The sequence below is a fragment of the Haemaphysalis longicornis genome, unplaced genomic scaffold, assembly GCF_048455015.1.
Source record: "Haemaphysalis longicornis isolate Haplotype H1 unplaced genomic scaffold, Haemaphysalis longicornis Haplotype H1 scaffold_14, whole genome shotgun sequence".
Taxonomy (NCBI): domain Eukaryota; kingdom Metazoa; phylum Arthropoda; class Arachnida; order Ixodida; family Ixodidae; genus Haemaphysalis; species Haemaphysalis longicornis.
In genome coordinates, this window is record NW_027526245.1 from 21849258 (window position 1) to 21877053 (window position 27796).

The following is a 27796-nucleotide window of genomic DNA, read 5'->3' on the forward strand; positions in this document are numbered from 1 at the left end:
CGAACTTGGTCGGCCGACGCGTGGGCTCAGCGCTCAGGAGCAGCGCTCAGGAGCGCGCTTTGTTTCTTCGCTACCGGTGGCTTTCAGTCAGCGGCCGGTAACGAACAAACGATATCACTGTCGCAGCCCTCCGAGACCTTATGCATCGTACGCCGCCACCACACAGTGAAATAAAGATTGTCTGCGAGCTAGCTAACGGTCAGCAGGTGCAATGGGTTAAACAATCGTCTTCAAGCTTAATAGCTGTCGAGCAGACGACCAAAATCACACAAGCCCTCCGCATGACATTTATAACCTTTTATTGGTACTTTACGCATACACATACCAGCAATGTTCGAAGACTTCTCGTGCAACAGGCACGTTGTTAATAAACGAACATCCCCCCCTTACACATATTTTCAATCGTAGAGCACCACAAAAATGTCAACGACGTAAAGCACCATTCTAGATCCTTGGGAAAGCCCGCGTCGGCATGCCACAAGTGCGTCGATGCCAGAAACGTACCTTGATGCACGGGCATTGTCACTCACCTCACAACGGAGTCTAAGCGCGAAAAACTGAGTAGCCATAGCATTGTTAACACTTCACTGTCACAAGGAAACAGCTCACTGCAGCTGGTATCTTTGAACGTTCCTCCCCTTGCGGTGAAAACTTTCAACGTCGTAACAAAAAAAATTTCATCTGTAAAGGGGAATAGCAGTCACGACGGTAGTTGATCGTGGGGGTTTATTCAAGGCATCGCGTAAGGCAACGGGCCGAGCGCAGGCCCAGCCGGTATCAGCTCGTGAGCATGAACGTCCGAGTTGGGCCTTCGTCGTCTTCACGATAATCCTCGCGGCATACCATATTGGGCAAATGGCGCTTCGGTATCTAATATTGTTGTGCAGCGTTAATTCTTCTTGTTACACATCGTGTTTAGTTTTTCAAATTACGTTCAAGTAAACACATAAAAGATACTCTGATACGGTTTTAGTTCTTTAAAATGCGTTTGCAAGAACAGTTACGGTATTTAAATCAAATGCCCACTGCTTAACCGGAAGTACGCCACGATGAAAGGGACGCAAAAGGGACGTTTTCAAAAGAGACAGTTACGAGAATACCGCCCCAGTACTGTCCACAAGATGACCTGCACTCATCATCCTCACCGAGCAGTTTAATCGCACCCTATCCGACATGCTCTCTATGTATTTCAACCTAGGGCACTGCACAGGCCCGGCCTGGCCCGAAAGCCTGGGCCGGGGTAGGGCTCCGGCTTGAATTCATGAGCCCGGTCGTTAATAGTCCTGATGTGAAGTGTAAAAAGGAGCATTAAAATCAATGTTATGCGTTTCTTTTTACGCGCTTCTTGATGTTAGTTAGAGTTAGAGTTAGATGTTAGAGTGCATTGTTTTAAAAACGTGTTTGGCGTGTCTGACACTCACTATACTGTAACATTATTGGCATTTATTTACTGCATCAGGATTTTATATTTTGGGGTATAACGTACCAAAGATACTATTACAAGGATTGCCCTAGCGGAGAACGGATTAAATCGGACAACCTGGACCCTTGCACCGATATCTATGTACGTACACGTGTGTTTTAGATGTCGCAGCCATCGAAATGCGGCTGCCGTGGCCGGGAAGCAAATTCGCGTTCTAAAAAACACCACCGCTAAGCAACAACTGCTGATAAAATATTTCAATGCATGTAAACACTCGTAAATTCAAACACGGAGCAAAATATTCCAGCGATCACAACTCGTTGCCGAGACAACCACGTAAAGTCGGCAAGAGTCTGGTCATCAAAGTTGATGGTGTCTCTCCTGTAAGAATACGAACTATTATTACGCCGATGTGACGTGGACTGCAGACGAACTGCAGAAGCTAAAGTGCGTGCACTTATTAACCCTTGTTTTGCATATCAGCTCATGACGTGCTTGTTCAGACTAGTAGCTCGGTTTGATTGCCCGCTACGAAGACGCTGAACCAACTATAATTAACAAATTTTCTTCACCGTCTAAGCCCAGGCCTGGTGACACACGCGCAAACCTTCCCTAGGCTTTAATACTGAAAGGTGATTTATTGACGAAGGGTTTCCTGAAGGCGAGAGGTGAGGAATCGCGGAGAAGCAGCTACGAGCAGACCGAAGCAGTACGAGCGAACCCCGTAGCTCTGGACGATGGCGATGAGGATTCCCGACTATCTTTATGTTGATGATGACGCTGGTCACAATGGTCAACATAACCCATTCTGGAGAATGACTACTCTGGTGCTTTTGGGACTAGTCTTCTTCCCTACAATCACCCCCGGAGAAGAGGGTAGCCATCCTGGCGACTCAAGGAGACGGCGAGACGAGCGGGTCATAATAATGCTTCAGACGAGCAACATGCACTGTGTCACGTCTACGGCATCGGAGATCCTGGGAAGGCGTTAGTGGCTCGATGACGTAGTTGACCGGGGAAGGGCATTCAACAACGCGGTACGGCCCCTGATAGTTTTACAGGAATTTCGATCACAGGCCAGGAGTCCTGGTGGGTACCCAGAGCCACACGAGAGAACCGGGCATGAAGTTGGGCGCAGGCTCTCCCGCAGTGATAGACTTTTGTCGCTCCTGCTCTTCAGTTATGAAAGAACGGGCCAACTCGCGACATTCTTCGGCATGTTTGGCAGCCTCCGAAACCGGCGTGCACTCAGATACATCAGGGCGGTAGGGAAAGACGGTGTGGAGCATGCACGACGGCTCCCGCCCATATAGGAGCGATTGTAACAGCGAACCATCCGTGGCACTGTTGGATAAGGAAATCGCGTACCTACGTGACTAGTTGTCTTCAATTCGTCACGCGGCGAAAGATTGTCGTTGTCATACTTACTAATCAGTAGCTATCACCTTTTTCTGTCAAACATTTATGTCGTATTTTTCCTTCTCTTCCCCTAGTTTTTCATGTATATATTTTCTTGCGAATTAAATCGCTCAGTTGTTCGTCAGCGCTTGTGTCGTCTATTACTTGCTCCGTCCCGTCTTCCGCGCTGTTTTCAAACGATATGATGTACCAACAAGCCCTTCAGTTCACCCTTTTGCATATAGGAGGAAAAACGGAGAAAAAACCGTCGGGGCTTCGATGGCGGTGTTGTAGGCGTGTCACGTAAGGGAGTACAAGGTCCCAGTTTCCATGCTCAGACGCAACGTACTTCGACAACATGTCCCCGAGGGTACGATTAAAGCGCTCTGTGAGGCCGTTCGTTTGCGGATGGTAGGCAGTGCTCGTTCGACGGTTGCCGCTACATTCCTTAAGAAGCTCCGCGACGACGTCAAACAGAAAGACGCGTCCCCTGTCGCTGAGCAGCTCCTTAGGCGCACCGTGACGAAGTATTAAACGGTGCAGGAGAAACGAGGCGACGTCCCGTGCGGTAGAAGCTGGTATAACGGCGGTCTCAGCATGGCGCGTCAAGTGGTCGATGTGAACTACAGCGCAGCGGTTGCCGGCGGCTGTGTAGGGTAACGGGCAGTAGGAATCAATGCCCGCACGGTCAAATGGCTTCATTGGGCAAGGCAGCGGCTGTAGTGGACCACACAGATGAGGTACCGGCGGGTTTCGGCGTTGGCAGTCTTGGCAGGATCGAATGTATTTTCGCACGAAGTTGTATACATGCCACGCCAGAAGTAACGAAGACGCAAACATCCATAGGTTTTGAGTAGGCCGACACGACCACACGTGGGATCAAAGTGGAACAAGGCACAAACATCGGACCGCAAATGTTGAGGAATCACGAGCAACCATTTGCGGCCGTCCAAGTAGCAGTTGCGTCGATAAAGCCGCTGATCGCGTACTACTGCAAAGTGAGATGCTTGCCTACGGAGAGGGCGTGTCGTTACGGCTTGGGAAGGATTGGTGAGCGAGGTGAGAAGGGCAACAATCCACGGGTCCTTCTGTTGCTCAGCTGCCATATCAGTCACAGCAAGGGAAGACAGGTCACCAGGAAAGTCCGATAGATCAGCAGGTACGAGTGAACAGGAGGGAGCGTCGGCGTCAGAATGCTTCTGATGAGACCTGTATTTTACTCGTATGTCATACTCTTGGAGGCGAAGCGCCCATCGCCCAAGACGACCTGTCGGATCTTTCAAAGACGACATCCAACAGAGGGCGTGGTGGTTGGTGACCATATCAAATGGGCGGCCGTACAGATATGGTCGAAATTTAGCAAGCGCCCAGATGATGGCGAAGCACTCCTTCTCGGTAACTGTATAATTCGATTCTGCCTTCGTTAGTGTGCGACTTGCATAGGCGACGACATATTCGTCGACACCTGCTTTACGTTGGCAAAGCACAGCCCCAAGGCCAACTCCGCTGGCGTCAGTGCGAAGTTCGGTAGCCGCTGTAGGATCGAAGTGTCGAAGTATGAGTGGCGATGTCAGGAGATGGCGCAAAGTGTGGAACGTGTGGTCGCAGGCCGGAGAACAGTCAGGCAAGTCACGGCCACCACCGAGGAGCTTTGTCAAGGGCTCAGTGATGGAAGCAAAGTTCCCAATGAAGCGCCGGAAGTAGGAGCAAAGCCCTATGAAGCTCCGAAGGGATTTTATGTTGGTTGGCTTCGGGAATTCGGGACTAGCTGGCTTTGGGAATTCGGGACTAGCTTCAGGACTAGTTTTCCGTATCTCTGGGACCAGCACGGCGCCGCATCAGGGAGAGCGAGCGATGGCGTGGTGACGGCGAACGGTGGCGCGGTCCGTATAGGTGGCGCGGTCCGAAGAGCAAGTTGGGAACGACGAACGTGGAGTCATATGGATTTGAGGCGACGGAGGGGAGTCTGCTGGCGCGGAGTTCCAGTTTGACGGCGGATGACGGTGGCAATAGCGTGCAACGTGCCCAGGCATCCTACACGCAAAACAGATAGTGCGGTTGTCCGGTGTACGCCAGGCACTCCTGAACTGCGGCGCGAACTGAGCTTGGGGAAGCACCGACGGCGTAACCCGAGGATGAACTGGAAATGTCGGCTGGAACGTCGCGGAAGGCTTCTGCAATGGTCTGGTGACGACTTCGGCATACGTGACTGGCGCAGCTACTGGCACGTACTGCGGAGACTGCGGCGGAAGTGCTTCGGCGATTTGACCCCGGATAACATCTCTGAGGGCAGGCTCTAGCAAGGACACAGACTTCGTCATGTAAGTTAGGAGAGACAATTATGGTGCCACTTCCTCACGTTCGAAGTCTTAATTTGCGCAAGGAGCGCGAAATCGGTAGAAAATGCTGCCAAGCTCAACCCGGAGTCATCCCGTGCACGAGATCCTCGAGTGAGAGCCCGTTGCTTCCGCAGCTCGTTAAAGCTAAGGCACAAGTTGACGACGTCGGCAACCGTGCGAAAGTTCTTGGACAGAAGCATCTGGAAGGCGTCGTCATCTATGCCTTTTAAAATCTGCTTGACTTTACCAGCTTCCGCCATGGATGGGTCGACGCGCTTGCAATAGGTCCACGACGTATTCAATATAGCTATTAAAGTTCTCGCCAGCCTGCTGTGCTCGAACGCGCAGACGCTGCTCCGCTTGAAGCTTGCGCACCGCTGGTCGGCCAAAGACCGCAATGAACTTTACCTTGAACTGAGACCACTTCTGGCAGTCGCGCTGGTTATTCCCACACCGCCACTCGGCGACGCCCTTCAGAGAGAAGCGGACGTTATTCAGTTTCATGGCGTCGTCCCATCGGTTATGTGTGCTTACCCGTTCATAAACGAACAGCCAATCCTCGGCGTTGTTATTATCGGTACCGTTGAAGAATGGAGGGTCTCGCTGCATGGCACCGTAGCACATCACCATCGGTGATGAGGGCGTAGCAGTCTGGTTCGGTCCGTTGTCCATTGCCGTGGGTAACTTCCGGCTGCGGAGTTCCAGGATTAAGGCATGACCCCGGCTCTTCTACCACTGGAAAGGTGATTTATTGACGAAGGGTTTCCTGAAGGCAAGAGGTTAGGAATCACGGAGAAGCAGCCACGAGCAGACCGAAGCAGTACGAGCGAACCCCGTAGCTCTGGACGATGGCGATGAGGATTCCCTACTGTCTTTATGTTGATGATGACGCTGGTCACAATGGTCAACATAACCTATTCTGGAGAATGACTACTCTGATGCTTTAGGGACTAATATTATTCCCTAGAATACCAATGATCGGGCCCGGGCCGGGCCTGGGCTTGACACGGTGGGCTCGGACTGGGCCCGGGCCAGGCTCGCTTAAGGACACCTGGGCCCGGCCCGTGCCCGTGCTGGATCTCACGGCCCCGGGTTGGGCTCGGGCTTCATAAAGCGGGCTCGGGCCGGACCCGGGCCTTAAAATCAGGCCAGTATAGTGCTCTTATACAACATTACCATAGCAACCGATAGGCCATTCTGCCATTCGTAGCGTTCGCTTATAATATCACTAGTCAACGTACAACCAGCCACTCAATTTTTCCTTGTATCCATCCTGCTAACATCCCTCATACTCGACACAAGATTCTTCCTGGCGTCCGGCCCTGCTTCAAAATCATTACCGGAATAGTTAGCCGCCCGTGTGGACCGGTGCCGTCAACACGCCCTTTTCCGCACCAAAGCTTGCCAACAAGACCGCAAGCGTTGCTATGAGACTTCCCGTAGAGACGTTCATTTTCGCCGCGGTGACCACCTCTTGCTCGGACCCCTGTTCGGGTTCCCAGACGCTGCAAAAAATTTTATAGCTTTCTTGGCCCGTACACCGTTCTCGAAGAAAGCTCGTCCGCCAACTAACGCATCATTCCTAGCTGTGCCTTCACGAACCGCCTTTGCGGTGACACTGAAATCATGAACTTTTCTCGTTTAAAACCCCTTCGTTATCGCTTTACCCCGTAGAGTGTAGCCATACGGCAGCCCTCACCGAGAGGGAGGAAATATTGTGAGGTCCTATTGCGAGAGGGGGCTACCTTGCCTACAGGGAAAAACTAGAGCGAGGACAGACTGCAGTCACAAGGGCGTGTTTCTATATATCACCTGTAAATCCCCATGATCACAGAACGGCTTCAGCAACTTCTTCATTTGGTAGATTATTATCGTCATTATGTGATTTGGAGTACTGCGACCCTGATCGCTCGAATAAGATACTGCCTCGAATCTTTGCCTTACAATGTTTTCAAATGTGGAGCATCTCAAGCTCGGGGCTCTGTCCCTCCCTCCCTTGTCGTTGTCATTGTTGTCCGCCATCCGCACCCCCACTGCGCATGCCTGGACAGGCACCGCTGATGATGATTGTGGCAGGATGCCCCTAGGGTTTGGCCAACCAAAGAATCCACCACGATTTAGCTTCGCGTTGAACCACCGTCGTAATCTTCCCGTAGGGCAACCGCTGAAGAAGAAGAAGGAGAAGAAGACAAAGCTGCGAAGCGGGGGGACGTGTACGTTGCTCTCAGCCGGTGCACCAACGCCAACAACCAGGCACTGCTGATGATGATTGTGGCAGGATGCCCCTAGAGATTGGCCAACCAAAGAATGCATCACGAGATAGCTTCGCGTTCAACTACCGTCGTCATCTTCCCGTAGGGGAACCGCTGAAGAAGAGGAAGGAGAAGACAAAGCTGCGAATAGGAGGGCGTCTACGTTGCGCTCAGCCGGTGCACCAACGTCAACCACCTTTACCTCACCAATGCTGACGGAGACTGCCGATTCTACCACAGAGACGACAACATCGAGAAGAACATGATGGACTAGTTTAGGCGCCTCGAGAACCACCGCCTACTCACTCTCACAAAACAGTACTTGCGTGCCTTTGCCACCGGTGTGGACCCGGACGCGGAATTCCCTCTGGCGCTACGAAACACCAGATCACTCAGCATAACGGCAACACAATGGAACCACACGGAGCCTCCATGATGCTTCGCATCCTCATCAGGGTTGCCCACGGGAAGATGGTGTAATTTTTATTTTTATCTTTGAGGCTGCTTTCGAACACATTGCGCAACCTATCCCCTTGTTTATTGCTGTCTTCAACCGTTGCGGTAGTGCTTGTTTTGAACTATTAGCGAAATTGAATGTTCTGTTTCCCACACAGGGCAACAGGAGTAAGAGGAGGAACAGAGTAAAATTTATGCAGGCCGATACCACGCCAATATTGTTTTCATTCTTTGTCCCAGACCTTGGCGGGGGGGGGGGGGGGGGGGGTGGGCTTCCTTGACCAGGAATTTTTGGCCGGGCAACATGCCGGCCCACTGTTCGGGGAAGGAGTATGGGAGAGTATGGAGGGTGGAGACGCGGGCGCAAGCCCAAACCCTATGGTACGCTGTGGCAGTACTTGCGTGTGGCGGGATATGGGGTAAAGGGAGTGACAGGGAGGTTGGGGCCGTGGGGAATCTGAAGTCATCGATCCGTGATTCGTGTTTGTACAGTTTGTCATCTGGCGGTGAACGAATGCAGCACGAAAGGAGTTACTCGGAGCCGACGTCGCGATAAGTGCGGGAAATATTCTGACGTTGCTGTAATTCATGAGGCCTCAAATAACTAGTTTATCTCTGGAAAGACAGAGGCCGTAATAAATAAATAAAACCCCAATTGCCCAATAATTGGTACCCTTCAGCAATTCAAGCGACCTGAAGCAGAAAGAAAAGCTTGAATGCAATTATATATATATATATCCCATTTTGCATACCACAAATTTGTTGCCCCAATAGATAATATAATTGGGACAGATAGAGTCAACCGCAAACGTTCAATAGGGTCCTTAAAAAGCAGTTGTCTAGCGGCCGAGAAGCGGCGACAGGCAAGAAAAAATGCTCGATGATTTCAGGGACCCGGCACCGCCCCCATATATGTTCCGATGGTGAAAGCCCTGTTCAATACAGATAGAAATTTAGCCTTACCCGCCGCTTGGCTGAGTGGCTAAGACGTTGTGCTGCTGACCACGAGGACGCGGGTTCAATTCCCGGAAGAGGCGGCCGCTTTTCTGATGGAGGCGAAAAACAAAAACGCCCGTGCGTACGAGATTTCGGCGCCCGTTAAAGATCCTCAGGTGGTCAAAATTAAACCGGACCCGTCCACTACGGCGCGCCTCGTCGCCTGCGTTGCGTCGGCTCGCTAAACCCTACAATCAACCAAATGAAATATCGCCTTGCAATTCTGCAGCGCAGCTCGGCAAAAAAAAGTCACCTCACATTGTTGAGAACCACAAAAATAACCATTTCAACCGAAATTTAAATGTTGATACTCTTAAAAGGGTAGAAAACCATCGGAACGTGTAGCGTCTGAACGCTAGTAGCGTTTTAACATTGAAGAAGAAAGGCCAGGATGCCGACCACAAGTTATTTCGAGTTTAAAAGAGAATGCATCCCGACCAGACGGGCTTCCGTCATACCCTTGACTTCAAGCGTCTTAATCTTAAAGATGCAAAAGAGCGAGATTAGGTATGCCCAACTGAAACGGGAGCTGTGACGGCGATATTAGCTGAATGGACGTCTAGCTCGTTGCCCGGATGTCCGCATGGCCAGGGACCCAAGCCAAACGTATCTCGTTCAGGTGCCTAGGAAGAAAAGAAAAAAACAATAGTGTGCGGTACAAGGGAGACTCGGAAGAGGAAGTTAATGCTGATATGACTGAAATCGGATGAGATAATATGATGATTTGTGATACACGTTGCGGTATTTTACATAACGCGAGAGCTATTGCTAAAAATTCTGCCGTAGAAATGTGTGTGTAGTCCGGGATTCGGAACAAACAACTCCAATGTAGAGATTGTGAAAAATACCAATTCCAGCTTCGGCCTCGGTCACTCGAGCCACGAGTCTGTGGCATCCACTGTTTCGTCGTCGTCGGTGATGGGTGCCGAGGAGCCATGCGCCAGCGCACACGTCATAAATACTAAGTTACAAGTATATGTGAGCTTCCCTTTCGCGAAGAAACGCAAGGAAGGAGCGGTGGTGGGGTCTTCATACCCACGATGACGGTCAGGTGGTCTGCCAGGGTGGAGGCCTGTGCCTCGAAGGTGTCGTGTTCTGGTCGCTTCGAATGAAGAACACGTCCACAGCAAATGCTCTGTGACGGCATCTTCGGCAGGAGCCGTGCAAAAGGGGCAGTGCTGTGCGAACGGGGCATGGTAGCGTGGTGGCCGCTCCCGGGTAACAGCGGGAGAGAGGGCTATACCAACACGAAGTTTTCGCAGCAAGACCTCCTCCCAGCGAGCGAGTATACTAGGGAAGTCCGTTCCACACGGTGGAATTAGAGCTCGTGTAGCGCAAGGATCGTGTTTCCATTGGAGGAACTTGCGCTTCCCGTAACGTTAGCTCCTCGTCGAAGGCAACCGTCCTTGTTGAGGTCACACTAGTTAGATGGATGCAGTGACGATCAGGCATGATGACAATGTCCAGGGAACTCCTTGCCGCCACGGATGATAGTGAGCGTGATGAAACTTGGCCCCGGAACAGATGTGCCCGCCACCGCCATGAAGGAACGGAAGAAGCACCTGAAGACAGGCCGAAAAACCGGGCGGGGAACAGCATCGTCGTCTGTTCAGGCCTTGACGTGTCGTGGCAGGGGGCGCGGGGCTGGAGAATAAGCTCCTCCACGGCTCTCTGGGGCTGGGGCAGCCGACAAAACCCAAGAGCCCGAGGCAATCTCTCCAGGAGCCAAGACTGGCCGAAGCTGGGGAACGCCTGTCAGGCATGAGGCGGGCGGAGGCGCGGGGCGCCTGATTGCCCTCCAAGGACGTGTTTCCCGGACGAGGTACCGCCCTGTATGCGTTGTAGAATGACACCACTCATAATGCTACACGGTAACCACTGCGTGAGTTCGCGATTTCAACGAAACAAGAGAGAGAGAGAGAGAGAGAGAGAACCAACCTTTTTTTCCCAGATAGCCAGAAGGGGAAGGAGTGGGATTGCCCTGGCCTTCGTTTCCGTCGTCGGCCAGGAATCCTTGACCTCTGGCGGCTTCTTCAGCTTCTTGGATCAGTAGTTGCTTTTTCGGAGATGACCAGCGCCGTCTCCAATGCTCCTCATTAAATATATTTATTCTTTGTGTGTTTTTTTGCGTCTGTGTACAAGCCCATATTGTGTGTACGAGGTCTGCCCTTCGGCCGCATGTTTTGCAAAGATCGCTCACTGTCCCGGGGTAGTAATAGCTATACAGAAATGCGTTAGAAAAAGCTCCTGTCTGTATCGAAAATTTGTCACATCATTTAAATGGTTTTGTTTATATATTTTTAGGTTCCATCAGGTGAACGTAGTTGCCTGATCTGGCTATCAATATCCAAATCGCTTGACTTTAGTTTTGTTTGGTTTCATTTTTTTGTCTTACCATTATTTACATTTACGTTTGTGTAAGGTACTTGCCAAAGAATGCTTCCACACTAAAAACCACACTTTGACGTTACTCTCTCACCTTCTAACGCTTTTGATTGCCAATCATTCCAGGCTTTTGTTTTACGAACGCGTGAAAATGAGGTGTTGTAGCTTGGACTGTTGGACTGCTCTGTTTCTCAATGGAATGACTACACACGCCGGGTTCCTGCTACAGTTTTTGAGCTTCCGTGCCGTCTGCCGTGTTAAAATAGTAGGCGAAAAGCATGTGCATATAGAAAAAAAAATATGCTGGATAGCCAAACCACAATCCTGACTGCCGCACCGCAAGATAATGCAAGTGATCATACAACCAGTTAACTTGAAATCGCTGTAATGTGGGAGACACTGCTCGTTAACAAAGATCCGGAGTACCTGGAAAAACTAGGGAACCGGGCAAAAACAGCAGCCACTGCCAGAGGTTTGGTGTACTGAGGAGACCTGCCACGTCGTACGGACAGGGACCAAGCCCTAGCCAGGTACCAAGCCCTTTCAGATTATAGGCGTTTATTCTTTTCTATCTCTCTCACCCTTCTGTCAAACCATTTCCCCACCACATACTAATAGAGCTCTTACGTATGCGCCTTCGTCTTCGTGACCACCTTATTTAGGTATCCCGCAATTTGTACTACTCTGGAAACAGTTTTGGGTGAAATAGGAAGAAATGAATCAACTTAGAATAAGGCTCCACGCTTTCCTAGACTTCATCTTGCGCGGCATATCCGCAGTGCGCCGAAGGAAACACCACAAAAATAACCAAAAGCTGCGCCTTCATTCCTGCGCACTCATTCATTCGAGCGCACGCTGGGTTATTCCTGTAAGGAGGAAAGCGCCGAGGCGTGGCACCAGCCGTTGAGCTTCCCGGTCCCTATCGGGGGTGAACGCGACCACGGGGGGCGCTGCGAAGCCCGTCTCCGCACGTTGCCTTAGAGAGGCTCGAATTTGTCGTTTGCTTCACTCGGACTCGCTCTTCCTTCCGTTTCTTTGTGCTGTGTTGCTTATCTGCTTATCTGCCCCAGATTTCGCCAGTGCCTTTTATCATATTAAAAGATAATGTCGCATACACTAGATCAAGGTGGGAATTAAAGTACGTTTGATACCCATCCGGAAAAAGCATTGCCGGCGTCGCCCCATTCTTTGCGAAGCCAGTCCTGCGCGGAGCGCGAAAAGTCGGAGCTACGCTTCACGTTGTGTGTTCAGCCATCTTTCGAACAAAGTGAACAGCCAGCTGCTAATAACCGACGACAGCGAAAATACAAGAAGGAAACAAATTCCAGGCCTTCGGGGCTGTCGGCTTTGGCAGCGGTAATTGTATTTAAGGAGGTGATAACAGTTTCTTCAGGCTTTCCCAAATCTCGAATGTATTGTATCAGACCGCTTTAAATTATCATGCCATGAAAGTATGCCGACATGCACTATGGGCCGGAAAAAATGCAGGTTGAGTCCCAAATAACCTGCTGTGTGTATAGGCGTGTGCTGGTTTTATAGCAGGCTTCTAACCAGTATGGAGGCTTATTGAGCGAAACTTTAGCAATTGAGCACGATACCAATCACATGGTCGGTTCAAGTTCGGTGGCTGCGCTCACATACAGGGCACGGCGCCATAGCCGCTTTATCCACAAAATAATCGTGGTTTCATACTTTTCTGATATTTGTACGTGTAAACCAAATCCTAGAGACTCAGGAGTGACACACCCATTTTTCATTACTGCTTTTCTGCCCTTATCAAAAGTCAGTACGCAGTGTAAACAGCCAGTACATGGGAATGCTAGTGCTAGTCGGCCTGCATCACTTTTGCAGGTGCGCCGCCATAACATGTTTCCGCCATATCACACACACGCGCGCCCACGGGTACACATTAACATGCACGCACGTTAGTCACGCGTACGTTAAAAATACAGCAACTCTAGGCTTGTTCCGACGTGAAGGGATATTTACGGTACGGTTCCTGCCGCCATATCCTCCCTATATTCAGATATCTGTTACAGTAAAACTGGACTTGTGAGGAGGAGGAGGAGAAAACATCTTTTAACAGTAAATTCGAACCGGTTAGTGGGCGGGGTCCTCGGTCAAGAACAAGAAAGCTAGAGTAATTCTCTTCATTTATGGAACGGCATCCCGAGTAGGCCAGGGTTTGTTCTTTTCGTCTGAAGTGGTTGGGCAGCAATAAACAGCCGCTTGGACACATTCAGCGATTTCTATTCTTGCTATGCTGGAAACCGACACGCATACTTCTTATTACGTTCGTTAGCGAGTATATCAAGCCTTCAACACCGTAAACATGTCATAACGGTTCAAGTGGCAGTCAGTTTGGTACGATAACGATGGTTGCTACAGAAATTCGGGACCACAAAGACGCCTTCGAGTACTCTGGACAACATTTTCTGCGCCGTTTCGCGGTGGCGTAGCATACTTCTTGCATTTGCATGTGACTAAACAACACACGCTGCGGATATGCAACAACTTGCAGGTAGCTATACCGAAAACCAATTTTTGAAGAAGGGAATGTATTCCATGCAACCTGAAGGAAATATCCACACGAACTTTGTGATCCTCCCAAACATCGCGAGACCTACTAATAAGACGTCCGTGATTCTGCAGAAAAACAAAGCGCTGGGCACAGAAAAAAAGCATTCAAATGGTACAGGTCAACAACAACAAAAGAAGTAGAACGCAGCCGTTTTATTTCGTGCTGTGCGATGCGTGTGTAGGAGCTCGGTGCGTAGCATTAGACTGTTCAGTCTTCATAAGAGCATCTCAAAAATATTTAAGGGATAAGTATTCAAAATTCTTACGCATTTTGAATACTGATCGAGAATCTCTGAGCACTGAAGCTCGCAAATAAGTTAGAAAGGACGAGTTACACATGATCGTCTGACCGGGGCTCTGAAGAATGTTGTTCTCTCCCTCTCTGTGTTGCAAAGTCTTTAGGGGTGAGGCTTTATATGATTCAGAGGTGTCAGAAGCTGACAAAGTAACTGAATTACGGAAAATGATGTTGCGAATGATTAGTGGAAGGCAACACGAACTTGCTTTTAGAAAAGGAAATCTGTGTTGCAAGGAGCCTTGTCAACCTCTGTGATGGCTGCACAAGTGTCGTACTAACAAACTTTGGAAACAGGCTCCAACACGTCGTAAAAGCAACCGACATCGCCTCACTTTATGAGTTTGTTCAGTTGACAGAACTGCATGCAGCGGGGACAGACCGGACCGATGTATCGGGCCCGAAAGACGTCGTGGGGTTAATTAACATCAACCCAGGCCTCTCGCCAGAACAGAAAAAGCAGCTGACAGACCTCCTCGGGGATTTCCGCGAGTGTTTTTCAACTACTTCAAAGGTCGGACAAACCCCTGTTGCCAAAAACCGCATCATTGTAGACGAGGCAACAAAGCCTGTATGTCAACACCCATACCGCGTATCCTACAAGGAGCGTGAAACCATCCAGAATCAAGTAACAGAAATGCTACAAGACGACGTAATCCAACCATCGAAAAGTTTGTGGGCATCCCTGTGGTGCTAGTCGAGAAGAAAGACAAAACTTTGCGCTTCTGTGTCGATTACAGGAAACTGAATCGTGTTACAAAAATTTGTACAGTACAAATTAACGGTAAACAGTAAAAAAGACATCCCCCTCGCGAGGGGCACGATCAAATGCACAGCATTTCCGAGGGGGTGCGCCGGCAAGTCGTATCTCTTGATCGCGGGACCCGTGTCGCCATCTTTTGGAAGCGCGGGACAACTTGTGGCGCTTTCGAAACAAACGAGAAAGGAGTGAAGGATATAAGGCGCGTTCGGTGCATCGAAATCTGTGTCGGTTTCGTGGCTCGGTCGGTTGTGCGCCGGGCACCTTGCGTTCCGCCCGCGGCGTCATGGGTTCGAAACCGGGCGCCGGAAACTGTTATTTCTTCCTGGCTGCGGACTACGACAAGGCGCGCCTGCGGACTACGACAGGGCGCGCATGCGGACTACAAGACGCGCATGCGGACTACGACAGCGCACGCCAACGCCGCGTGACATTGTGAGTTACTAAAATGCTATGCATTTAAAAAGACGTGTATCCGCTCCCGCGCATAGACGATGCCTTGGACCGGTTGCGCACTGCCAAATATTTCTGGTCCTTAGATCTTAAAAGCGGATACTGGCAGATCGAGGTTGACGAGCGAGACCGCGAGAAGACCGCGTTTGTCACACCCGATGGGCTATACGAGTTCAAAGTCCTCCCATTTGGTCTATGCTCAGCACCCGCTACGTTCCAGCGAATGATGGATTCTGTCTTGGCCGGTCTGAAGTGGCACTCATGCCTCGTTTACCTTGACGATGTCATAGTGTTCTCCGCGACATTCGAAGAACATCTACACAGGTTGCGACTGGTCCTCGAAGCCATCAAATTGGCTAAATTAACTATAAAACCTGGAAAATGCAACTTTGGCTACAAGCAGCTGCGGTTTCTAGGACATGTTATTAGCACCGAAGGAGTCTCCCCAGATCCTGAAAAGACGGCAGCCGTTGCAGGTTTTCCGAGACCAGCTGATAAAAAGGTCCTTAGGCGCTTTCTGGGCCTTGCCGCGTATTACAGACGCTTCGTAGAAAATTTCTCGGATATTGCGGAACCACTGACGCGACTGACCAAGGAGGACGTACCATTTGCGTGGAAAGAGGAACAAGTGGCCTTCAATGACCTGCGAGACCGGTTACAAACACCGCCAATACTTGCCCATTTCGACGAACATGCGGATACGGAAATCCACACGGACGCCAGCAACGTCGGTCTCGGCGCCGTCCTCGTTCAATGGCAAGACGGAGCCGAAGGAGTTCTAGCCTACGCCAGTCGCACTCTGTCGAAAGCGGAGTCGAATTACTCCACGACTGAAAAGGAGTGCCTTGCCGTCGTCTGGGCCATCGGAAAGTTCCGGCCGTATCTTTATGGCAGGCCGTTTAAAGTTGTCAGCAATCACCAATCGTTGTGCTGGCTTGCAAACCTGAAGGACCCATGTGGACGCCTTGCTCGATGTTGCCTCCGGTTGCAAGACTATGACATGATAGTAGTGTACAAGTCGGGACGTAAGCACAGTGACGCTGACTGCTTATCCCGGGCGCCCATCGATTCAGCGAGCCCAGAAGCCGATGACGACGTTCCCTTTCTTGGGGCCGTTACCGACTCCCAAATGGCCCAACTCCAACGCGCCGACCCTGAACTACTGCTGCTCATACAGCATTGAGAAGGCATCGATGTCCGTGTTCCACGTGCATTTACCCGGAACATCTCGTCATTCAGTCTTCGTAATGGCATGCTCTACAAACGGAATTTTCGGAATACGAAGGACTCGTTCCTACTGGTCATACCAACAGCCATGCGGCCAGAAAGTTTGTGCGCCTGTCACGACGAAACATCCGCAGGGCATCTGGGTGTTAGCCGTACTCTAGCAAGGATTCGTCAGAAGTTTTATTGGCCCAAATTGTTGCGCACAGTTTATCACTATGTTAAGACCTGCTGCGACTGCCAAAGAAGGAAGACTCCACCTCTGAAACCAGCAGGGATACTTCAACCGATCAAGCCACCTAATGCGCCTTTTCAACAAGTCGACATGGACCTGCTGGGGCCATTTCCACCGTCGACGAAGGGTAATCGATGGATCGTAGTCGCGACTGACTATCTCACTCGGTATGCGGAGACAGCGGCTGTCTTACGAGCAACCTCGGCTGAGGTAGCACAGTTTTTTGTGCACAACGTCGTTTTGCGGCATGGGGCACCACAGGTCGTCAAAACAGGCAGAGGTAGAGTTTTCACAGCGGACCTCATGCAGTCCGTTATGACGCTGACGCACACCACCCACAGGCGGACTACTGCATACCATCCGCAGACCAACGGCTTGACCGAGAGACTAAACAGGACCCTCGCCGACATGCATATCTTTCCATGTATGTCGACGTCGAGCACAAAACCTGGGACGAAATTTTGCCATACGCCACGTTCGCCTACAACACGGCAGTTCAGGAGACCACAGCAATTACTCCTTTCCAATTGGTTTACGGCCGCACCGTTACTACTACCTTAGACTCCATGCTACCGGTTCATGAAGACGAAGAGAACATTGACATTGATAACTTCGTGCAAAAAGCGGAGAAAGCACGCCAGATAGCACGGCGGCGGATCCAACGTCAGCAGTGCGCCGACGCAGCTCGCTACAATCAGCACAGGCGGTTGGTGTTTTACGAGCCCGGAGACGCTGTCTGGTTCTGGACACCAGTGCACGCGCGCGACGTTCCGAAAAACTACTGCGTCGGTACTTTGGCCCATATAAGGTCGTGCGCCGCCTTAGAGACGTCAATTACGAAGTTATACCGGACAGTAGCGCTTCTTCCTCGCGACGCAGGACAACTTCCGAGGTCGTCCACGTTGCGCGAATGAAGCCTTACTACGACAGAAACTGACCTCACCCTCATCAACAAGAGCGAGAAATTTCGGCTGACGCCAAGACTGCGGTGTTGCCAGTTTGAAGGGCTATCATCGTCTACAGCCACAGCCTAGCATCGAGACGATGCTATCTTAGAAGAGGGGGCAATGCCACGGCCCATCGATTCAGCGAAACTTATGACCCTCTACACTTATGAGCATCAGTGCCGCCAATCCCAACGCAGAACGAAACCAGATGCGCGTGCTCTGGCGCATGGAAGTGAAAGAAGAGGAGACTCGTTTTGTGTGTGTCGCTCGGTACCAACATCGCCATTAGCGCTATGATTTAAGCCTACTTCTGGCATTAAAATAATTGCTTATCAGTAGCGAACCTCTACATTACGCTACAATATGTACAGTGGAGCACACAACGATTAAAACGTTGCCGCGCTTTCGAGCTATTACGGAAACCGTACGTCATGAAAGTAAGAATTAAAAAAAAAAAAAAACACCAGAGCGCGGCGACAAAAATGCATCAGAAGGGCGATTATTTTTTCCCTCTTCGCTGAGCCGCCTCGCTGGCGCGCCGGCACCGGGAGCGCGAGCGTGAAAGTAAAAAGAAAGGGTGTGCAACCGACGGCACAAGTTGGCGAAAAATCCACTTTTTTGTTTGTTTGTTTTGCTGACCTAGGTTAACCCACGCCATCGACCAATGAGAGGCATCCCATTGCTGTTGCCCCCAGCTCCTTTCCTAGAACCGTGAGAGTATGGTCCCTAGAAAGTGATAGCATCCCTGGAGAGTAAGAAAGAAGGGGCGCGCCACCCTGACGCCTTTCCCTGCTCCCCGTTAGGAACACGCAAGCCTTAGCCAAGAGGTATATTTATCAGGCAGGGATATGTACTTTGGAAGGCCCGGTAGCGATATGCTTAAAAGGGTTAAAATAATGCAGATTCAACCAGGGGTCAGATCCTTTATGTTTCGGTTACATGCAGGAACATTGTTAGTACGAACGTTTATGAAAGAAAGAGGGTTACTCGTATCATGGGGGACAGATTGTTTTAGTTGTAAATCCCCCGAGACAATAGATCATGTATTTTTGCATTGTTGGGAAGGAGTATATTTTTGGGATGTGCTACAGAGGACATTACTCAAAGATTTTCCACTAGATCCTCACGGTATACGTTTCCTTGCAATAGACAATGAGGATGGGGTGCCTTACGATTTAGTCATCATCATACTGGGTCTCCATAGTATATGGCGCTCTCGTACATCAAGGTTGTACAATGATATAGAGGCGCGATGTGCAAGGGAGTATTTCAAAGAGAGCATTGGGCGATTTGTTGAAGTTATTAAGTTCCACCAGAAAAGACCTGATTGGCTGCCGCAAATAGACCAACTAATCAATATGAGGGCATTTTAAATGGACAAAGTCAGCCCTCTAGTGGCTGGCAACTCCACCTTTTGTATGTGTACATATTTGCAATGTTGAGATGTAATCTGTTGTGAATTGTCAAAGACAGGCAATAAATACAAAAAAAAGATTTGTAGCGCAGTAGTAAGAGCGCCGCGTACCTCCCGTTGCGGCCAGAGAGTCGTGGGATCGAATTTGGGCGCCGCTAAGTATTTCTTTTTTTTATAGTGTAGGGGGAGAGGTGCGGACAACGGATGGACGCCGGACATAGCCCCGAGCAAGAGATGCTTTGCATCTAAAAACTGACGAACCGTGTAACACCCGGCATTTCCACAACAATGCAGATTTCGGGGAAGTTCCAAATGTAGTCGTTATAATAAAGTAATTGGAGGTAATTCATCGAAGGAAATCTTGAAAAACTTAGAAATAAAAAAATATTACAAAATTACAGAAAATATCAAAACGTACAACGCGTGGCATTTCCACATTAATGCAGATACCTGAAGAGTCCCACCTGAAATCCCAATCGGTCGAACGAAGTTTTGAAATACAAAAAATAGAAAAAAATATAAAATTAAGAAAACTGGCGAACCGTGTGACGCCGTGCATGCATTTCCACAATAATGCGGATTTCGGGAAAGTTACAAATGTAATCTTTATAATAGCGTAAATGGAGATAATTGGTCGGGCGAAATTTGAAGGAACTAGAAAATAAGAAAAATAGTGAAAAATGATGGAAGATAGCAAAATGTATAACGCATGGCGTTTCCACAATAATGCAGATTTCGCGAATATTTCCCTTGTAATCGTTATAATAGCGAAAATGGAGATAATTGGTCAAAAGAAATTTTGAAAAAATAAATTTTAAGAAAAATATAAAATAATTCCGGAAATAAATTGCAATAACACTGAAAGGTGGGCTAGTTGGTGACAATTCATAGCTGTGTCTTCGTTCAGTCCTCGTTCTTTTTGTGCTCTCAAGTTACAGCTATGAATTCCAGAAAAGGGCGAACAGTGTAACGGCCTGCATTTTCGCAATAACGCAGATTCGAGAAAATTCCACCTGTAGCCGTTAGGATAGCGTAAATGGAGATAATTTGTCGAATAAAACTTCGAAAAAAAATGGAAGCACGGATTTGGTTTTTCGACAGATTCAACTATCACAAAATGGGGATAGTTATCTTGCTTGAAGAAAGAAATTGCCTGCAACGGAGCTCCCGGCCTGTACGGCTCCGACGGCCACCGTTTGTGGTTTCTACTGTTCCCCTCAAGCCTCATTGGTTGGTCATACCACGGTTCGTCATATCGCCGCGGGATCGACATGTAGGTGGCGACAGCGTCGCGCTGCTAGGGTGGATGCTCCGCTGCGCGGCCCGGGATAATGCACACTGTGGGCGCGCTTCGTGCCTTTTTCGCGCCGTATGTTCTCACGAAAGGCGCAAACAAGAGTGGTATGCTGTAGTTCGGTTCCTCAACGTTCAATGTATAGCATGCAAGCGGCAGTACGTTTTCATTACTGCGCCAAAAAGCGACGACCCATCCGGAAGCTGAGAACGGCCGCAATAATGACAATGAACTTGCACGCCGTGCCTCGTACCAAGCTCGATCTTTCCAGATTATGGCTTTGAGCCTTCATTAAAATCATACATAGAAACAAATCAGGAAGCCTCGGTCTCTAGAATTCAGTTTAAAACAGCCGTCTCAATCGCTTTCACTGGTGGCATGACGCATTCTTGCATTTGTGGGATGCCCTGAAATTGTAACACCACTGAACCGCCCCGAAAATTTTTAAGAGCTTACTATATTTTTGGTGTGTTCGAAAGGCAATATAAAATTACTGAATTTTGGCTAGCACAGATATACAATATGCAACCGTTCTAACAGGTCTTCTGCGCGCAGCTTTAGTTAAATCAAATTTTAGCGACTATGAAGGCAGGTTTTATGAATAACGGTGTCGGGTGACTTTTTTAAGGCTTTCACCACAAGTGAACTTGCGAATCAAATTGCTAACGCGCGCAGTACAAACAACATCTCATGTTTAGCTAGCCTTGCAAAGTGACGAGCAGGTTTATAGTGTGTAAACCAAGTTTCTGGGACCTTACAGAGAGCACAGAGTTTCTGTTACGGGCGCACTGTTGACCATTTACGCTCCTTTTAAAATCTAACAGGCGGCTAGGACAGCAAGGTGTGTTTGCATTCTTGCGTAATGTCGCTTACGAACCATAAAGATGGCAAATGAAGTTGACCTGTTGCAGATGTATACAACGTTCTCCCTTTTTCCCGTTACGAAACAGCGCAACAGTTGCCCGGCGCAACCTTGTGTTGTAAACTGATCACCTGGCTTTTGTCTTTGCATTTAATTCTTGATGATTGGTTAAAAATGCACAAATGAAAGTTTTTTTTCCCTTTTTTTTTGGGAGGGGGGGAGGTGTTCTGCCAACGTTCCCAGCGCAGCGAGAAGAGAACGCATGTAACGTGAAAAGTAATATGTTGGTTATCAGTATTAATTGGGATTTAAGGTACGCTAGGCGTCATGTTCCGTAGCGGTGAAACCTGTATTTTGAAAGACACCTGTATTTTCAAAGCTGATTAACCACCTTTTCGCGCGAGATTGTCCAGAAATTGTGGCTCGCCTTTTTAAAAATTGTATTGAAAGCGAGCACTGTGGGGAAAATAAAGAAATCCAGCGAGTCACGGCACACACCATCCACCCATGTGGGCAACAACGTGCATTATATTACGCGATTTTTCGTCCTTCTTTAAACTTGGGTCGAACTTACGAGGTTAAGACGTGACCATAGTAGGCATTTGTTTACGCTGAGTGAAACACATTTCAGGGCAAGGTGATTCATTTCGGGATATGAAAACGGGATATATGGCAATGACGCACGAGAATCCACAGGACAGGCACAAACTCACAGCTGCTTAATTTTACCGGGAAATCCCCCCTAAATACTCTTGAGCTTCCACAGAAACGTATTTTAAATAATACGTAAAATTGTTAACACAGTATAAGCAACGATTGTCCAAAAATTAATGTATTTATTTTCAAAAAGGTACGGCGAGAGTTCGATCACACAGGCGCTTGCTGGTGAACACACGTCCCCGGTAATGAATGGGCGATAGCGCACGGGTCGTGCGCACTGTAATTGTTTTTGTTTGTTTCGTCTTTATAAAGGACACAGCGCAGTTTTACAAGGCTATGCAAATGCACGGGTATGCACAGGCACGGCTGTTCCATCTCCAGAAGGGGGAGATCGAGTGGCCGTGGCACAGATCAGTTCGCTTCTTACCCGTTTAGTGTATTAAAATTTCATCCGTTAAATAACCACCATGCCACCTTCAAAAAGCACCCTTTGACGTTCCCGAAACGGGAGACGACTGCACTCATCAATAAGAAAAGTGCAATGTGTCGAAGCAATGTTTACAACACGTTTCACTCGTATAACACGTTTCACCACGGCGAAGATGTTTCGGGGAACTAAACCAGAGCATTAACCCGCAACTGCGGGTGATTATTGCGTTTCTAGGAAATACAAATACACATATTGGTTGTTTTGTCGTGTGCAGCACGAGTCTTGCGCGGCACGCAACGTGAAATTGCAGAGAGCGCCATCCACACTACGAGCGGTTCGTCCCGCCACCGCCAGGGGCCGACTCTGTTTGATCTCGGGGCTGTTGCGACCGAGCGGGGGCACCCGATCCTTTCTCCGTGGCCTCCAACATACGATGGGTAGCGTGTATGATGCGAGCGGCCAGCCGGTGTTGCAGCCGTGAAGAGAAGTCCAGAGCAGAAGGATAACGTAACTGTTTACTTCATAGCGAGAGGTGGGCCGAAGCCAAAAAAACATACAATGCCCCGACGGGCGAGGTTACAATACAGGACACGAGCTGAGCGACCGCATGGATTCGCTGCTCAGACAGGAATGATTTTCAACGTTTGTGCTGCTTCTATTTATACCCAAAAAAACGCCCCCAAGAGTAACACGCCACGAACATCACAGACACACACACTCTTTCCATAGTTCGTGAGTCATCCATGACTTCGTCCCACATGGCGTCCGAGAGGGGGGGAGAGAGTGTCCTTGAAAGGTGCCGGGGTCGCGCTATGTAAAGGTTGATCGTGCCGATAGCGAAACGTCTGAGCCGGGTATGTCGGGGCGTGACTCACCGACGCGCAGGTACTTGAAGGGTGTGGCGAACGTCGTGGCTTCGCACGTGGAAGCTCATGCGGGAAACGCGCGGCGGCCGATGCGGGAAAACACCTGGCGATGGCCGATCGTAACAGCTAAACACGTGGCGTTGGCCGATTCGTAACAGCTTCTCCGCCGGGGGTCCGAGATCCCGATGGGTAAGGGTCTTCAACCGTTGCCCGGAGGGATGCTTTCGCAGTGAAGCGCTCAGCAGACGCTCGACTCCAGGCCTGGGCTGTACGACACCGTGCAGGAGCTTCACAGGGCCGATCACTGCACGAGAAGGGGCTCCCCAAGAAAGTCTCTGGCATGGTCAGGCAAGCAACAGAACAACACAGCAAGACACAACCGCATCGCCGGCAAGTGCGAAGACAAATCCACACTGAAGATCCACCAGGCTTTTAGATGCGAAAAAATACGCTAATAACTAACTACACTAGTTATATTTTTAGCCAAGCAGTACTTTAGACAAGTGCACAAACCTGAAAGGTGACATTTCGCGTGATTGGAAATGTCCATACAAAAAAAAACGTAATCGTAAAGGGCGAAACCTGCTTCTGGAAAAACAAAGAAATTTGAGAAAGTGAGGCGTCTACAGGCCACATCTTGCCTTAAGGACTCTGACTTAAGCCATCAGCATTGCCATTCAGTTTCCCCTTTTTGTACCGCACTTCAAACGCATACTGCTGCAGAGCCAGACTCCAGCGTAGGAGGCGACCGTTCTTTGAGGACATCGTGTGCAGCCACGTGAGAGGGCAGTGGTCGGTCTCTACTATAAACTTCGAGCCGGCGAGGTAACAGGCAAGTTTTTGCACCGCCCAGACGAGACACGCACACTCCTTTTCGGAGGCGCTGTACGCTTCTTGACGAATCGTCAGCTTACGACTTGCGTACAAGACTGGGTGTTCCTCATTGTCGTCAGCTTTCTGACACAACACAACCCCCATCCCACGGTCACTAGCATCACACTGGACCACGAAGGGCTCTGAGTAGTCTGGCGAGTTCAGCACAGGGTGGTTAGTTAGAGCATTTTTCAGGTCGGCGAACGCCTGCTCTTTTGTTTCGTCCCACGCGACTGTTAGCGGTTCGTTTTAAGTGCGAATGCACTTTATAAGCGACCCTGAATTCCGTTGACCGCCGTCCGTCCACATAGCAACAGCTGCGGGTGCGCGCGCTCCTCGTCTTCCTTGGCAACGGGGGGAGATGGCACATACCCACGTGGGGGATTGGCCAGGAATCTCCTCGTCTTCCTTGGCAACGGGGGGAGATGGGCGCGCGCTGCCTGGCCGCTGACATGGCACATACCCACGTGGGAGATTGGCCAGGAATCGGGCGTGAGAAGGGCTAATGCACCCGCTTAAAGGAGTACTGACACGAAATTTCAAAGCTGAGATCCGCTCTAGCAATCAAGTACAACGACAACACAAATAGGTGTCTGTGAATAAATGCATCTTTCTTTCTTTGTAGTTGTGTGTGTGTGTGATCTCTCTTTCGCGAACATTACCGAACCGCGCAAATTCAACTCCTGCATTCGCACTTTCACATTCTTCCCCTCGGGGAAATGCGGGTGAATTTTTTCCGAAGCGCGTCGGTTAGAGGGCTAGCCAGCTCAGAGTACCTAGGAATGTACCTCTGATAGTAACCTGTGACTCCCAAGATCGACCTAATGTCTGTCTTGGTTCGGGGCTGCGGGAAGTCTCGGATTGCCGCTACCTTAACTTCAGAAGGTCGGCGATGACCCCTACCTATAACGTGACCAAGGTAAGTGACTTCCGCGCGAGCCAATTGACATTTAGGTGCCTTCCTTCGTCAGCGGAACCTGCCAGTATCCCCGCACCAAGTCAAAAGTGGAAATGAAGCAAGCGCTGCTTACTTTCTCGATACGTTCTTCTATGTTCGGTATCGGGTAGGTTCGGTCTCTGGTGATAAGGTTTAACTTCCTATAGTCTACACATGGTCGCGGATCCTTGCCAGGAACTTCAACCAGTATCAGGGGTGAAGTATAGTCGCTTTCGCAAGCCTCTAGCACATCCTGAGCCAACATTTTCTGGATTTCAGTTTCCAGAATTTCGCGCTGTCGCGGCGACACTCGATACGCCTTTGAACGCACGGGCTGGGAAGACGTAAGCTCGATGTCATGCGTTAAGAGGGAAGTTCTGCCGGGCTTATCCGAAAACTCTTCTAACAGTGCCTCCGACTCGCGTTTTTGGTCAGGCTCTAGCTCCGCCTTCGTTACTAGGTCGTTAACGAGGTTACTCGTGCTGTCATGGGTAAGGGGCCCCAATTCCGGAATATCGGGGGAATCTCCTCGGGTATGTTAACTAGCATCTGCACCACCGCTTCCCGCTGCCTGTAGGGCTTTAGTAGGTTGCTGTGGTATACTTGCTGGAGCTTGCGCTTTCCAGGTACGCTCACAACGTAGTTCGTTTCAGACAATTTTTGAAGGATTTTTGCCGGGCCTTCCCACTGAACCTCTAGTTTGTGGCGTTGAGATGGCCGCAAAATCATTACCTGGTCTCCCACTTCAAACTGACGTGCCCTGGCTCCTTTGTCGTAGTAGGGTTTTGACTTTTTCTGGGCTGTGCTCATTGCGGTGCCCGCTAGCTGCTGTGCCCTGTGCAAGCGGTCCATTAGCGAGAGTACGTATTCTACAACCATCGGGTCTTCGCCCCTACCTTCCCACGATTCCCGGAGGATGCGGAGGGGGGAACGTAACGAGCGCCCGTAAACAAGTTCCGCTGGCGTGAACCCGGTCGTCTCGTGAGGAGCCGTTCTCAAAGCAAACATCGCGGCCGGCAAACACAGCTCCCAGTCAGTCTTTCGTTCGTAGCACATGGCTCTGAGAACGCGCTTCATTACTGAGTGAAGCTTCTCGACAGAGTTCGACTGAGGATGGTACACGGAAGTATGAATGATTTTTACTCCGCACTTCTCGAGAAACGTTGTCGTTAGTGCGCTCGTAAAAACTGTGCCCTGGTCTGACTGTATCTCCGCCGGGAAGCCGACCCTCGCGAACACTGACAGTAGGGCGTAGGGCTCAACTCCTTCATGGGTACGGCCTCGGGGAACTTAGTAGCAGGACAGAGCACTGTCAAGATCTGACGGTAGCCAGAGGTCGTCGCGGGCAGTGGGCCCACCGTGTCGATCACGAGACGGCGAAAGGGCTCCGCGATAACCGGCACAAGTTTCATGGGCGCTTTGGTTTTGTCTCCCGGCTTGCCCACTCTCTGGCACACATCACAAGTGCGCACAAAGTTTTCGACGTCGCGAAAGCATCCTGGCCAGTAGTACTCCTGCAATAGGCGGTCTTTCGTTTTTCGTATGCCTAGGTGCCCTGACCACGAGTTGCCGTGTGCGAGACGCAACAAATCCTGACGATAGACTTGCGAAACAACTAATTGGTGATACTCCACCCCTCTCCTGTCTCGATACTTGCGATACAGTATCTCCTCCCTCGTCTGGAACCTTACGTTCTTTTTCGCAACTCCTTCAGTTACATTGTCCAGTAACTTTTCCAGCGTGTGATCTTTTTTTTGCTCCGCGCCCAGTGCTTTACTATCGACGTGCAGCAACCGCTCTAAACTTTCCGACGTAGGTGCTACAAAAATCTCTGCCGGAGAATCATCTGTCTCGGCGGGCTGCTGCTGCTGCTCGACCCCCGCGATCTGAACCTGCAAGGAGGCAGACTGGCCGCGTTCGGAAGCAACTTCGGTGCTAGTCTCAGCAAGCTTCCCAACCTCCTCTCTTCGCGAATCCTTCCTGCTTTCAACCGCCACCTTTGCTCCGAGTTCGCGAGCCTTCGAGCGCGTCAGCGCGAACACTATCCCTTCGCCGAAAACGAGTCCCCTTTCGCGTAGTAGCTGATCGGACCTGTTCGAGAAAAGATACGGATACTGCGCCGGAAGGCTGGGAGAAACAGCGGCCTCGGTTTCGAGCTTTCCGAAGGTACCATCGATGGTTATCCTGGCGATCGGAAGACACACGCCTTGTGCCTCTACGGCCTGCTTTATCCACGCGCAATCGCCCGTGAATTGATGCGGTTCGACGTAGGACGGGTGGACCACGTCCATCGTTGCTGCGGAATCGCGAAGAACTCGGCACGGTTTGCCGTTAACTGCTAGCTCGCGTACGTAGGGCTCTAAAAGTTGCCTGCTATCCTCATCCGGATCTAGTACGTGAAAGACTAGTTTTCCCTTTTTGCAACTAGCGGCGAAATGTCCAGTCTCGCCGCAGTTGTAACACGCAGCCTGTCTGCGCGCTTCAAAAGCTCTTTTTCTGCACTGCTCTCTTTTCGTTATCGTGGCCAGTTTCTCTATCCCCGACAACGACTTTCCTTGCTCCACCGTCTACCTGGGAAGCTTTGCCTTTCGGCCATGACTTACCAGGCCTCGGCCTGAACTCTTTTTGGCCGTCTTTCGGCCCCTGCGCACCTCGACGTGCGACGAACTCGTCGGCTAGCTGAGCTGCCTGATCCACAGTTTTTACCCCTGGCCTAT

The 27796-nt window shown here is 50.1% G+C and overlaps 1 protein-coding gene across 2 annotated transcripts in view; it reads right to left on the minus strand.

Annotated features, from left to right (window-relative positions):
• Positions 1-27796, minus strand: part of LOC144165193 (multidrug resistance-associated protein 1-like) — a 333102-nt gene that overhangs the window by 288225 nt on the left and 17081 nt on the right. The window lies entirely within an intron of this gene.